General features: G+C 37.9%; 1 non-coding gene across 1 annotated transcript; it reads left to right on the top strand.

The window, feature by feature from the left end:
• The first annotated feature begins 10,338 nt into the window (after nt 1–10,338).
• Nucleotides 10,339–10,411, top strand: trnaf-gaa. The gene has a single exon. It is a non-coding gene; the product is annotated as a tRNA-Phe (tRNA).
• Nucleotides 10,412–15,818: the final 5,407 nt, after the last annotated feature.

The raw sequence follows: 15,818 nt of genomic DNA on the forward strand, positions 1-15,818 counted from the left end.
TATGTAACCTTGGTGCTGGTGGTTTATAATTGTACTGTTGCCTGAGTAACTTCATGTTTATATGACAGTGCTTAAAAATGTTTGAATGTTTCATATCTGATTCTTTGTTGTTGTAGTACCGTGAAAATCAAAGTGATCCCAAATATTTACACTGAACACAGATGGTGCATTTTGCGACTGAATGCCTGCAGCCATGCTAACATTACTACTACTACTGCTCTTCATAAACAAAGAATTGTTCACAGGCAGTTTCAGAAAAAAAGATGTAATTATGTGTTTTTTATAGGATTGTAAAGCAATGCAGCTTGTTATGCAAGTAACAAAATGAATAACAACGTTCTCAAACCTGAATTATTAGGGACAACGCATGAGCCTGCCATCGGATTGGGTGCCCATTGATAACAGAGCCCACACCCATATTGGCACAGTAGCCAGTTTAGAGTTACTAATGAATGGAAATTGCATGTCTTTGGGATGGCTAAAGATAAAAAAAAAAAATCACAAAGAGTGGGAGAATAAGCAAATGATAGGATGACCGTCCTGGGAGTATTGGTGATGCAGCAGCACTCAATACATATTTGCTTTGCCTTGAAAAGGATGCACACGTGTTCACTGACTTTAATAGCAATACAAAATGGTTTGCGTTATTTTTTTTTTTTATATATATACTTAAGTGTTTTCTAGGAGTGACAGCACTATAGCCGTTTTACTAACATAACACTTTGTACTGTTCCATACATACAGACTCCTGCAAGTAGTGCAGAACCAGGAGTTGAAGAGGAAGCTGATGCACTGAACAGTGCAGTGATGCCACAAGTCTCCAGTGAAGATAAGGGATTACAGCAGTGTGCCTTCTGAGCAGCAGGCCACACTACCATGTGTCCTCTTTTCAGCTGGGCTTATCAGCATCAGGTCATAGTTCAACATTAGCACACAGAATAGCACAGCACAGAGGAGTTCAACTGGCCTCTTGATAAGTACAAAGAATGTAAGTGGAGTGGTAGAGTGTACAACTTGGAGTCATCCTTATGGCATTCAATTTAATTCAAAGTCTTTATTGTCATTGGACATACAATGGAATTTTGGTTACTACTTCCGATCTACTGTAAGTAAGTTCAAAGTACAACCACAACTTCAATGATAAGTACACTGAAAAAATCTGATATAGTGATAATTAAAATATAAAACTTATACTTTAAAATGTAATAACATTTACATCCCCTGACAGAATTTAAAATGTTGAATGATACTGAATATTAGAATTTAACTTTTGTGTAGCCATTGGAAAGAAACTTTTTTGAGTCTATTGGTTTGTGTCATAATCAAAGTGTAATGCCTGCTGAAAATCAGGAAATCAACTACATAGTGTACGGGATTTGAAGAGTCTCTTAAAGATAGTTGTAGCTCTGTTTAGACAATGAGAACTAAAAATGTCCTCTAGTGAGAGCAGCGGGCAGCTGATACTATCCTGCAATACATTAATAATTCTCTGAAGAGCCTTTCTGTCTGCTGCTGAGCAGCTGTTATAACACACCGAGATACAGTCTCTTCCACACAGTCCTCATTGATAAAAAGTGGGATTGGGATTGTGCCCTTTCTCCTGAAATCGGTGGTAAATTATTATTTTTTTTTTGGAGGTGTTCAGTGTCAGATTATCCACTGAACTCCACACTGCCAATCTCTGGGCCTCATCTCTGAAAGTTGTCTCATGTTCTTTAGAAATAAGTCCAACCACAGTTGCGCCATCCACAAGCTTAATTATGGTGTTTGTGGGATGGGTGCAGACACTGGTGTGGGTAGGGCTGGGTATTGGCACTGATATCCCAATTCGATATAGATTTGATCTTGACTGTGTTAGCATGCACCAATATATTTGAAGTGTTTTTTTTTTTAAAGATTATTTAACCATGCATACAGAACATTAATATAATGTGATAAATAACAGTAACACTTTATTTGAAGGGTGTCTACATAGTGACTTCAAAACATATGCATAAGCGTGGAATGACATTTAAGAAGGAATACTTGACTAGTAATGAACAGTTAACATCAGTATTTAGAAGACGTGGAACAAAATATCATTGTTCTTTAAAAATTTCACAGCACTCATTCAAAATTCCCCACAATTTAACTAATACTGTATATGTATCGCCACATCAGAGTCAACACATATTGTGAGGGGGTCCTTGTTTTAATACAATGCAAAGGCATCTACTTTATAAAACATCATATCTTGTGAATAATATTATAAAATAATCAAATATTGCTTAACTAATAAATGTTATTCAATAACCTATTCATGTGTTATGAACTGCATGTAGACACCCTTCAACTAAACTGTTAGCCAAATGTATTCCCCTATTGGACATTTAAAATAATCTTGAATTAGTCGAAATTAAAGATACAGTGGGAAGACTTGTGTCTTTCTTTAATAAGTCACACATATCTTCAGTTGCTCAGATGTATCAGTCACTACAATCAGTCTTGAAAATGTGTCCTCACAGTTCCTGTTCAGAAAAAAAGGAAGTGTTTTGAAATAAGGATCTAGTGCAGATGCTTGGCAACAGTGGTGTTGGATGAATGGAACATAGAAAATGAACCAGCCATTGTGACTGACAACTCCACTAATATGATCTATGTGATGACATACTTCACGCTGGCTGCTTTCTGCACATGTTCACTTTGGTATTGCAAGCTGCTCTGAAAATTCCAACAACAGCCTGCTTGCTTAGCCAAGTGAGGCACATTGCACATTTTTTTCACTGTAGCAGTCCAGCTAACCACGTGCTTAAAGAGGAGTAACGTTATTGAATTTGCCAGCACACAAACTTGTGATTGATGCAGTAACATGATGGATTAGTGCATTGGAAATACTAGAAAGGTTTCTGGAGCAACAACCAGCCAGCCATCTCAGCAGCTCTGCATACTGTATAGGCAGTGAGGTTGCTCCTGGCATGACTGGCATGCAGCGCACTTGTCTGCAACACATCCTCCATGGTGGCCCCATAATTTCTACCATAGTGACATGTGATTTTTTGCTTAGGAATATACTGCCCTGGATGTTCTGCTGTTGCAAGTTAGGGCTACTCTCTCAGCTGACCCGAGAGATGTGGTGATGTTTTGATCAACATCTTCATAAAGCCTGGGTACAATAACTTCTGTCATTTGCTTTCTGGTTGGTACAGCACACCGAAGCTTGAAAACCTGTATCATTTGCTGAAAGCCCTTCTTTATAACAATGATGTAGGGTCTTGTACCTTTACAGATAAAAATTGCTATAGATTGTTATTTTTGGGGCACAAGGTGAATTAAATGGAAGGCTGGAGCTATCCTCTGTCTCCACTGAAGATTGTTTAGGCTCTACTTGTCTGAATGTCGACTGAGATGATGTTTTTGGGTGATGTCAGGATAAATATCACATCAACCAACCACCACACCCCCACACCCCCCAAAATGAAATAGCAATGAAACCTAAATTGCTGAAGGTGATACTCTGGTGTATGCTTACATTTTATGTATTAGCTTAATCGGTTGAGCATCATACAGACCAATCTCACTTCTGAATAATGATGTTAAGATACTCTCCAAAGTCCTTTCTAGAAGGATTGACAACAACAACAACAACATTTATTTATATAGCACATTTTCATACAAACAGTAGCTCAAAGTGCTTTACATAATAAAGAATAGAAAAATAAAAGACACAATAAGAAAACAAAATAAATCAACATTAATTAACATCGAATAAGAGTAAGGTCCAATGGCCAGGGGGGACAGAAAAAACAAAAAAAACTCCAGACGGCTGGAGACAAAAATAAAATCTGTAGGGATTCCAGACCATGAGACCGCCCAGTCCCCTCTGGGCATTCTACCTAACATAAATGAAACAGTCCTCTTTGGTTTTAGGGTTTGAGAAAGTGCTTCCTTTGGTAATATCACAAGACCAAACTGGATTTATTAAAGGCACTTAGCTTCTAATCTTCTATGCCTGTTTAATGTAGTATATTCACCCACAGTGTTGTACAGTGTTAGCCATTATGACTGTAGTGAGAAAAGCAAAGTGACACCTTTTATTGGCTAACTAAAAATATAACAATATGTAAGCTTTTTAGGCAACTCAGGCTCCTTCTTCAGGGTTAGTTAGCCAATAAATGGTGTCATTCTGCTTGACTTCTCAATATATGCACCCACAAAGTCAAACACCCTAGAGATATTATTATCGCTGGATGCAGAAAAAGCATTTGATATGGTTGCATGCAACTACCTTTTCACTACATTGGAGAAATTTGGGTTTGGCCTGAATATATCTGTATAGATCAAACTATGTGTACTGTATACCAGTCCAGAAGCTTCAGTTTGTATTAACAACATTATTTCAGAGTCAGACTACTTTAAACTAGATTGTGGTACTAGACAAGGATGCCCCTTGTCAACACTGCTTTTTGCAATTGCCATTGAGCCACTGGCAGTTCACTTTCAAAATGCTTATGAGATAAAGGGGATTATCAGAGAAGGACTTGAACAGAAAATTTCATTATATGCAGATGGTACAGTACTATATATATCAGATTTACAAAATACTGTGCCTACAGTCCTAACAGCACTAACGCAATTTCAAATGATTTCAGGTCTCAGCATTAATTTGAATAAAATTGTGCACTTTCCAGTGAATTCTCAAGCACACAATGTTAGATGGGACACCTTAACTTATATCTTCGCAGATCAGTTTAAATACCAAAAGTAAACATCACAAGTAAACCTAAAGCTCTATTTCAACAAAAATTTGCTGTCTGCACAGAAATAAATTAAGCAAGACTTGCATAGATGGTCTACCCTTCATCTCACTTTAGCTGGAAGATTTAACACTGTCAAGATGAATATCATTCCAAAGCTTCTTTTTCTATTTCAAAACATTCCAATATACATCAATAAATCAATTTTTAAAAAGTTAGATTCAATTATAACTTCATTTATTTGGAGTTCAAAACATCAACATATCCAAAGGGTGACCTTACAAAGACTTAAGGCAGAAGGTGGCATTGCTCTACCTAACTTTCAATTTTATTACTGGGCAGCAAATATACAAGCTATAAAAACCTTGATATTGACACAAATAGATGAACATACACAGGCTTGGTCCACAACACAATAGAAATAAAATCCTGCAGTACTTCTTTATATTTCTTGCTTTGTACCCCAATAAATACAAGTCATTGCCAATATACTAACAATCCAGTTGTGCTTCATTCACTCAAAATATGGTACCAATGTAGGAAGTACTTCAAGATACAGGAGCTTCAGTATGTGGCACCTCTGCACAAGAACCACCTTTTTCCACCCTCTCAAACGTACACAGTTTTAAATGTCTGGAAAACATTCAGGATAAAATCACTTAGAGATCTGTACATAGGCAACGTCTTTGTATCCTACAAACAATTACACTCCAGATTTAACTTTCCAGCAACACATTTCTTTCACTACCTCCAACTTAGAAACTTTGCTAAACAAAACCTGCCCAATTTTCCTCACCTCCCACCTACCTCTATTCCGGAAAAAATATTGATCAGTCTTGAGGACTCAGACAGCATTTCTGTAATATATAAAAACATTTTAAAGTCTCTCCCTTTCAAAGATCCCAGAGTACAGTGGGAAAAAGATCTCTCACTCAACATTTCAGAAAAGGAGTGGAAGGCACAACTACCTTATGAGCAGATTTTGCGTTTAAAGCGACATCCTCATGGTACAATGTGCCAAGTTTGGTCCAGCATTAACAGGACTGACAGCACAAAATCAGACTACACCTGCTCTTATGCATGTTATAACAGCTGGCTTTCTCGCAACAGGCACTTAACCAGAGGGAATGGCTCAATAGGTCAGGAATATCTCAGCTAAGCTTCAGCTCCATCATGCCCACTGTGCTGGAAGCCATAAACAGCTGATGAGGTGCCACATTCAGTTTCCTTGTGGTCTGGTTGTATATGTCAAGATAAATAAGCAATTTGCAGCAGAGTCTAATTTTCCCAAATGTCATCATGGCAATTGATAGCACTCATACTGCAATAAAGGCGCCAAGCAATAATGACACTACTTTACAATAATTCCATTACCACACAAGTCATCTGTGATGCCAAGATGTGACTTACATATGCCATGGCACAGACGCCTGAGTCAACCTATGATTCATTTATTTTGATGCAAAGTAGCATTGCAAGACCACTTGCGGATGGTGATGTATCTGATGCATTTTCCTGTTTTTTGGCATACACATACAGTATTTTCATGCTTGAATCCACTATACATCATCATTCTAGTTCCTCATTTTTGTGCTTGACCATATGCTTGTATTTTTCATTTGTAATAATAAAACAAGTACTCAATTTTATAGATGTAGCCATAATACTGCATTGCATTGTGTAAAAATAACCTCTTCAATTTTGTGCTCAACACATTGTGCTATATCAGCTAATAATCAGCTGAACTGCTGTTCACACTCTTCACCCAGATGTGGACAGTGACCCGATCACTAATAAGGTCTACTTTCCAGCTTCAGAATTACCAGAATGTAGTCACGTTTAATATATTTTGCCTCCAAAACTAAATTGGCATTTGCACCCAATTTGCCCAAGCTTATTCTGTCAAACCCCATGTACAATATAATGATTATACTCTTCACATCCAGACATTATCATCTGCAAATTTAACCAGTTTGCTAGTTGCATGTTTATCAGTGTTTCACTTTAGGAAATTGTGATATAAAAACACATTGCACAATCATCCTCACCAACTAAGAAAGACAATAATGAAAAATAATCAATATTGCCAATGTCAATGATGTAACAGTTTGCATGAAAAGCAGCAGCAGCCATTGGAAACCACTAAGTCATTAAGAGTCAAGAACAAAAAAGACTTTTGACAAGATTGGGCTATCCAGCCCATATTGTTCACATATTCCTATTACTCAAACCGTTCAAAATAATGAAGTTAATATTTGAAAGTTCCCATGGTGCTATTTTCAAGTAAATTAAAATGCAGTTCAGATTTTCAAATTACCTGAAATTTATTCTAGGGAGGCATGATAGTTCAGTAGTTTGCACCACAGCATCAGAGTAGGGCTCAAATCCCAGCTTGTGTAGAGTTTGCACTCTCCATGACTGTGTGAGTTTTTCTTCAAATGCTTCATTTCCCCCCCACATATCTTAAAGACATACAAGCAGGCCGAGTTACCTGCAACACTAAACTGGTCCAGTGAAAATGTGTGTTTGTGCCCAAGCGTGTCCTGTCATGGACTGGCATCTTACCCATGGTTGCATTCTGTCATTCAGTACTGCCAAGCTAGGCATTGGTTACCCACAACCCTGAAATGGATAAGCAAGTTAGGATATGGTTGGATAAAGGAAAGTAACTTGAAGAAATCCAGAGATAAAATCTATTTTAAGCTATGTCAATAACATCATGAAACATCTCAAAAAAGTTTGTATATAGAACCTCACTTTCACTAATCATGATCACAATTCAACTAGGCAAAATTCAAACTCATGTAATTTACACTGCGGTGGGTTGGCACCCTGCCTTGTGCCCTGTGTTGGCTGGGATTGGCTCCAGCAGACCCCCGTGACCCTGTATTCGGATTCAGCGGGTTAGAAAATGGATGGATGGATGTAATTTACAAATATATTTTCATTAGTCAAAACTGAGAAACTTTGATTTTACATATTACTTTCTGTCTTTAGACCATGGCTTGCTCACCCTGACCTTAAAGAAATTGGATGTGTTTGACTAGCATCTTAATTATACCATCCCATACAGATGGCATGACACAGCTCAGGGATGACAGTGAGATTTCTGACTGGTCAGCCAGTTTATGCTGAAAAATGCCGCTTGCCAAGTCCCCTACCATTGTTAAAACAGGGACAGGGATTGCATGATTTCTGTGTGATGGTGCCTGTAATGTAGACTCCAATTTAGCATACACCTCCAAGAGGATGACTCTACAAATTTTAAATTGGCATATGAGCCAGACATCATCATGAAAAAAGCATTTTCATCCTCAAATCGTTCTTTGCATAGACTGCCATTGGCAATATCCTCCAAAAGAGCCAACGCTGCCATTACCAGCAATGTCATACAAAACACAGCACAAGTTGTATAATCTCTCTTTCAGGTGATAGTGGGTACCCCACAGAGCCTGGCTCCTCATACCACTCACAAGTCGTAAGCACCACAAGACAAGAGATATAATGAAAGGCGCCCCGACGCACTGTTAGTGATAGAACAAACCAACCATTGATTCATCAAAAATTAAATGGCCATGTTTGGACACTGCCCTACTGTCCTACAAGGGTTGGCCATCTGACCTTACTTTTATTCTATGTTAATTAGTGTTCTCTGATTTTAATTCTTACTTTGTCTATTTTCTCTTTCTTCATCATGTAAAGCACTTTGAGCTACATATCTACATAATTTGTATGAAAATGTGCTATATAAATAAATGCTGTTGTTGTTGTTGTTTTCTGCATTGTGATGTCTTGGGCAGTCCTGAATAACACAGGGGAGCGATATACAGTAGACTGGCTGTATGGATGACCCAGACCCTGAGGACATCAACACAATAGCAATTCAAAGACATGTGAATGTTGTATGTCAAATGTAATGAGACTTGCATATATTGCAACACTGACATTAACTTTCCAAAATGATTTTATTTTTTTCACAAATTCGTTCAAAATTTATTAATATCTTACCGTTCAGAACACACAGCCTGCCTCAATTCACTCCTTTTGTGTCTGCTGCACGATGACACTCAGCTGCTGCCATTTGCTATCACTCTCGTTTTATTGTTTTATTTGTGACTCCAGCAGAGACCAGCAAAAAGATTGTTTACGCGGTTCAGCCACTTCAGTTAGTAATACCTGTAAGTCCACATTCACCGAAGTTTAGTTTCTTCTGTATCCCATGGTTAGCAGTAAAGACTGGGATAGGACCAATTTTATACTGTGATTTTGCGATTATGATTTTTTTTTTTTATAAATGCGCTTTTTAAGTCATATATGGTTACTCGAGGGAAGAGACGGGGAGTGGCGAAAAGAGCGTGCACGCGCATATAGTTTTAAATTGATTTCAGTCGATATATAAAAGTTCTTAGCGTGACACCTTGCGTACGTACGTTTTTTTATTATAAAATCTATGGGTTTTTTTGTGCGTATGCCAATTTTGCATTTCAAGCGTAAACAAAGGTTTTATACATGAGGCACCAGCTTTATTATCAAAGCGTCACCGTCTTCTAGTTTTGCAAGTTTTTTTTCTTTTTCACAGTGCGTCACTACCTTAATGGAATCGAAGTTAAGAACTCCGATTATAAATGATTATACAACCACACAGCAAGTATTTAAGAAAAAGAGAGAAGAAAAAAAATATACAGTATTTATTTTTACCTTCTTCAAATTAATTAAATGTCAGCATCAACTAGAATATATTACTTCCCAAATTTTATAAATACATACAAACACAAAGCTGTGCACTATTATTTATTCATTCTTATTGTGCTTTCATTTTTATTGTACCCCTCTTGATTATCTGTGCAGCCGTCTCAGACCATGGTAAAGGTGCTATATAAGGTAGTGAAATGCATTATTATTTGTTATAATTATGATTCAACAGAATGGTCAGGCAGTTTGTTTAAGTGTGATTTTTAACTATACTTGTTGCCCGTGTGTTCCTTGACATATCATTCATTAAACAGTTTTTGCTTAATCAAAAAAGAAAAATAAACCACTACATCTGCAATGTGGGATTCAAAGCACCATTCGTTGAAGAGAAATGTTTTTTTTAATTTATTTTAGAGATCTACGCTTCCATTCAGAAATGTGCCATGAGCGGGATTCGAACCTGAATTCCTATGATAATTCTTGGTAGATCGTCTCTCAATTAGTTCATGAGTTTAAAAAGTAAAGACAGAACCTAGAGCTCTAGATTAAGGTGCTGTTATTTTAAAACGAGGCGAATCCAGTTCGGGTTGGCCAGGATGTGAGAAAGGCAACCTAAAAAAAACCATTTTTTTGTCTCGCTTCAGTGAGAAACTGTCCGCCGAAATGCGGTTTACTGTATGTTCGATTAAGCGTAAGTTTATTGTTTTATGTTGCTGCTCTTAAGTTTAAATTGGCATTAACTTAAAATGTAATCTTGAAAATGAAAACGTCATATTAATACATCAGTCCATCTCGTTTAATTTTACTTGCATAATCTTTTCAGCACGGTCATGCATATTCACAACAGGCATATGTATTAAAAAAAAGTACAGTATTTACATTCTTTTTAAATTAATGAGGAATTCTATTTACCGCCGAAATAGCTCAGTTGGGAGAGCGTTAGACTGAAGATCTAAAGGTCCCTGGTTCGATCCCGGGTTTCGGCAATATCTTTATACAGTATTTTTTACTGCAGTAATTCAGTAAGTTATTGGTCTTTATATACCAGAAAGACTTTCCTAGGGTCTTTTGTAGGAAATATGTACACATAGTTCATGTATCTTTTCAGATAAAAATGAACTCGCCCAAACAATTAATTTTTTTTAAAGTTTTTAAATTGGCAAAGATAAAGTCAAGAAAAAAAAAACTTTTCACTTTCTATGATTTGTATTTTTATAATACTTTAGAGCACTTCATATTATTATTTTTAAAACTCATTCTGTAAAATTAAACTATGATTATACAATTCAATGTTTGCTATATTTATACATTATTATATCTGTCTTTACACGTGTTGCACACATATTTAATAAATGTAATAAACTTAACCAAGAATGTTTTTAAAAAATCATTCAAAAAGTGCGTACGTGAATGTAAATATATCTGCACTAACCGACACTCGTGAGTAACATTTTTAGATAGTTGAAAAAGAAACATCTGTGTCTATGTGCCGACTCGAACAAGCATTTGCAGAATATATTAACTGACAAGAGGCGAGCCCGCCCTTTCCGAGTTTTGGTAGCCAATTCGAGCCGTGATTCGCCAATTTCTGGTAACCGAGTGAGCCGTCATTGGCCAATTCTTGGTAGCCGAAACTGGTTGTGAATGGTCAATTCTTGGTAGCCGATACGGGCTGCGATTGGCCCGAGCTTTCAATTCTTGGTAGAATCTTGGTAGCAGAAAGCGATCTGATTGGTTTTCGCTACCAAGAATTACCTTGACTCATGGCTGCTCGGAGGGCGCCAAGGGCGACAGGAAGGGAATGCTCGACAACGTCATAATAATTGGTTTCTCAAACTGTCTCACACCCGCCAAGCCGATACAGTTGAAAGCTACACGCATGCGCACAAAGGCTAGGGCAGGGAATTTGATTTAACATTATATCGGAAGGCAGTTTGCTGCACAGTCTGAGATGCCGGATTGTCGTTATATAAATATCTTAAAAATTCGTTCAGTTAACTTTTTATTTTACATGCAGTACATGAAGCCGGGCGAACTGAAACGCCATACTAACAAAACATTAGAGGGAACCGCGCAGCAAACGTAATACCACCAAGTTAAAGGGCGCTGCTTGGTATATTTACTGCAATTTACATAATTGACATATTACATCATAATAGGCTAAATAATAGCTTAAAAACATTTCTTAAAACATGACTGAAATCAGTCACTTACCCAGTGGGCACCCTAGATCAGAGGCAGGAAATTATACACATGCCGATTGAGCCCCAAGCCCGCGTGTTCACCAGCTTTGGAGGAATAAAAGTGAAAACTCTACTAACTGAAGCAAGAGCCGGTGAGGGGTTATAATATTTTAGCGACTTTTGGATTAAACAGAATCAGCATCAGAGGAGGGAGGATTTTTTTATAAGGGATCACGAAGAGGCGAGTAACGAGTGTCAAACTGGGCAATCTCACATGAACCCCGTTAGTATGGAAGACTGTTAGTGCCAAAATTAAATACAATCCGACGTGCTAACTATACTGCAATTCATATGCACGTGGTGTCATAACTAAAAAAAATACTAACCAAATTATCGATTGCTTTTAACTACAGCACACAATTTTCTTGTCAGTTTAGAATGCAAAGAAAAGTTATTGTAATTTAAGTCATGTCTATAGATCCCATGTCATAACGTAAAGCAAAGCGAACGTACTGTATTGGATTCGAATAAAGACCACACATTAATCATGCTAAAACTGAATGTAATTAAATAACCAGTCAGCATCAAAAGGTGAGCCAAGAGGAGTCAACAGTTGGGATAAGAAGCCACTAGAGATGGTGGACTTAGAGTTGAGCTCATTGAACTAGTGGAGGCTGGCAATGTACATTCTCTTGACTGGTTGTTGGAAAGAACTGATATAGCAGAAGCCATAATGGGTGAAGAATTTCCAGCAGCTACAGTATTGTCTTTAGAATAGGTTCAAAAAGTAATATCCTCAAAGAGCTGCAGCATACGATAGATAGATCATCAGTTGGAGTGTCTGTACACCAGTATTCCCTTACTTATGGTTTGTGGATGACTGTTCCTGCTATTGCTAAACTTTTTATATGGGCAGGACAATCAGTAGACAAATGGAACAATATGATGCAAGGCAAGAATAATATTATTTAGACATTATAACTTAAGAGTAAACTGAGATAGATCGATAGATACTTTATTAATCCCCAAGGTGAAATTCACATACTCCAGCAGCAGCATACTGACAAAAACAATATTAATTAAAGAGTGATAAAAACTCAATGCAAGTTTAAAATAAAAATGCAAGGAGAGAGTGCGAGGCAGGTATAACAGTCTATAATCTTGTATAATGTTAACGTTTACCCTCACCCCCGCCCCCGGGGTGGAATTGAAGAGTCGCATCGTGTAGGGGAGGGACAATCTCCTCAGTCTGTCAGTGGAGCAGGACAGTGACAGCAGTCTGTCGCTGAAGCTGCTCCTCTGTCTGGAGATGATACTGATCAGTAGATGCCGTGGATTCTCCATGATTGACAGGGGCCTGCTCAGCGCCCGTCGCTCTGCCACGGATGTCAAACTGTCCAGCTCCATGGCTACAATAGAGCCTGCCTTCCTCACCAGTTTGTCCAGGCGTGAGGCATCCCTCTTCTTTATACTGCCTCCCCAGCACACCTCTGCGTAGAAGAGGGCACTCACCACAACCGTCTGATAGAACATCTGCAACATCTTATTGCAGATGTTGAAGGACAACAGTCTTCTAAGGAAGTATAGTCGGCTCTTTGTAAAATTTCTTGTAGTTAGATCAGTCCTGTTTTGAATTACATTTATAGGTTATACAAACTGTGCTGGTGCTACCATTTATAAAGGGTCTCATTCTGGTTGTCTTAGGCTGCAGGAGTGTGTTTGGCATGTTCATATCTACCTAAACTAACCAGACTATCGGCTGAAAGTCAGGACAGGTCCCAAGTTCTTGTGCCCCTACCTTACCAGCTGCATGCCAGATCCCACCTGAATGAAATTAATGAATGAAAGTGCATTACAAAAATGTTGATATTATTATTCAACTCAAAAGTATATATCAAGCACATCTGCCTCACCTAAAACTGTCCAAAATATTTTCAGGGCACAATCCAACCTGCGAATGCTGCAATCAAGTCCCAGCCTCACTGGTCACATGTTTTGGGCCTGCACCAAATTAATATCATTTTGGACCAAAATTTTTAAGTGCCTTTCAGACAGCCTTGGTGTCACAATCCCTCCTAACCCGTTAACAGCTCTGTTTGGGGTTCTTCCAGATGGGCTGAAAGTGGAGAAGGACAAACAAAATGTGATTGCATTCACTACACTTTTGGCACGCAGACTTATTTTGCTAAACTGGAAGAATCCTAACTCTCCTGTTTTAAGTCAGTGGGAAACCAATGTTTTATACTATTTGAAATTGGAAAAAATCAGATATTCAGTTAGAGGATCTGTACAGAATTTTTTCAAACCCTGGCAAAATCTAATCAATAATATTTAAGAATAAGCTCTTAAAGCACGGAGGAAGCAATTATCTCCACATTTCTTTTTCTTCTCTATTCATCTCTATTGGCCTATTAAACTCATCAATTTAGGTATGTTTTTTACACCGTTGGCCATCGTCTCTCTCTCAGGGGTGGGGGTCAACTAGTTTTCAATCCTATTTTTTTGTAAAAATTGATCGATTTGTATGGAATGATTACAATAAAATTAATAAAATTACAATATATATATACTATCATATTGGTAGCTTTCCTCCCCCATATGAGTTCAAAAAATTCATTGTTACTAGTTCACTCAAACTGAGGCTGTCCATGCTAAAACTGAATGAACAGTGCAGCACTGGACTTTGTGGAGCAAACAGCCACATGTACATAATTGAAGTTCCATGTGACAAATCATGTGGCAATTAAAAAGATGCCTAGACTGCTTTAACAGCTGAGATTTACATGACATACAGGAAATCATTGGCATATAACAGATTTACTATTATGAGGTATTACTTCACTGCATTACTTTTATTAAGCAAATAAACACCTGAGCTAGGTGGCCATAACTGAAGTAGGAAAATTAGTTTTCAGTGTACGAGATGTCAATACCAACCAAAGTCTAGTTTTTGTTTGTATTTTTGTGATTAACCATCCATTCATTAAGTCCTACAGGTACTCCAGCATCAAAGTATTCAGAATGTACATCCCCAAGTAAAGAAAAAGGGTAAAGCTTATTCTGAGGTCATAATAAGAAACAAATATAGCTAAAATAAACCTGTATTAACATTAGCTGTAACTGGTTCTGCCTTACTAACATGGCAAATATGTTCTGAGATTTTTCAGGTAATGAAGAGACATAACGCAGTTCTACTCACTTATAATGGCACCAGAGAGTTTTGCAAATCGATTTGCACATGTAAGTAAGAATTTCACTGGATTAAACCTAATACACCTGTAAACCTAGTAACATGACCAAGCAGTATATGCCAACACCTATTATCAGGTGTCTTGACTTCTCTTGTACTAAAAGACTGAAATTTCAGGGGGCCTAGAATCCTTATTACTAAACCTTTTTTTTAATGAAGGCTCCCAGACCTGTGGACCCTTTCACCTGGGCCTTAGAGACCTGTTTGGTTATCCATGTACTAGCTGAAATACCCGGCATTGCCCAAGTGAAAAATATATATATTTTTTTAATTGTTTGAGAAAAATATAATTAAAAAAACACAACTTTAAAAATAAAAATAAATTAACAAACAATAAACCTGGGTTCGCTTCCCGGGTCCTCCCTCCGTGAAGTTTGCATGTTCTCCGCATGTCTGCATGGGTTTTCTGCTGTGGGCTGGTGCCCTGCCTGGGGTTTGTTTCCTGCCTTGCACCCTATGTTGGCTGGGATTGGCTCGAGCAGATCCCCGTGACCCTGTAGTTAGGATATAGGAGGTTGGATAATGGATGGATGGATAAAGACTCACTAATGTCCTTGTCTTGCAGTCTTGTATGTATGTTATCATTTAGTTGATGCTCGGAACCGGCCAACTCTATTTAATTTGAAAACCAACAGGGGCGCAGTGCTGCTCAAAAATAAAGAATGCCTGCAGTCACATGGTATATACTAACTGTGTAAGCTGCAAGGGATCCTAGAAAGTATTTAAATCGTCAGAACTACTCTGGGCATCTCTCTGCTAGAAGGATTCATGTTGCCGAAGCGCTTGCATCGTTTGTGCATTAGCAGCTAAGCGACTGTCTTTCTTAGGAGGTTTCCTTTTGCCGGTGTACTGGCCTCACTTGCGTATCCTCGGAGCTGGAGCCCTCACCCGACTCTACGTCTCACTTCTGGGCCGGACAGACACACACACTTCCACGCGTAGACCTCTATTTAATTTCAA

This window comes from Polypterus senegalus, chromosome 10 (genome assembly GCF_016835505.1).
Source record: "Polypterus senegalus isolate Bchr_013 chromosome 10, ASM1683550v1, whole genome shotgun sequence".
Lineage (NCBI taxonomy): Eukaryota > Metazoa > Chordata > Cladistia > Polypteriformes > Polypteridae > Polypterus > Polypterus senegalus.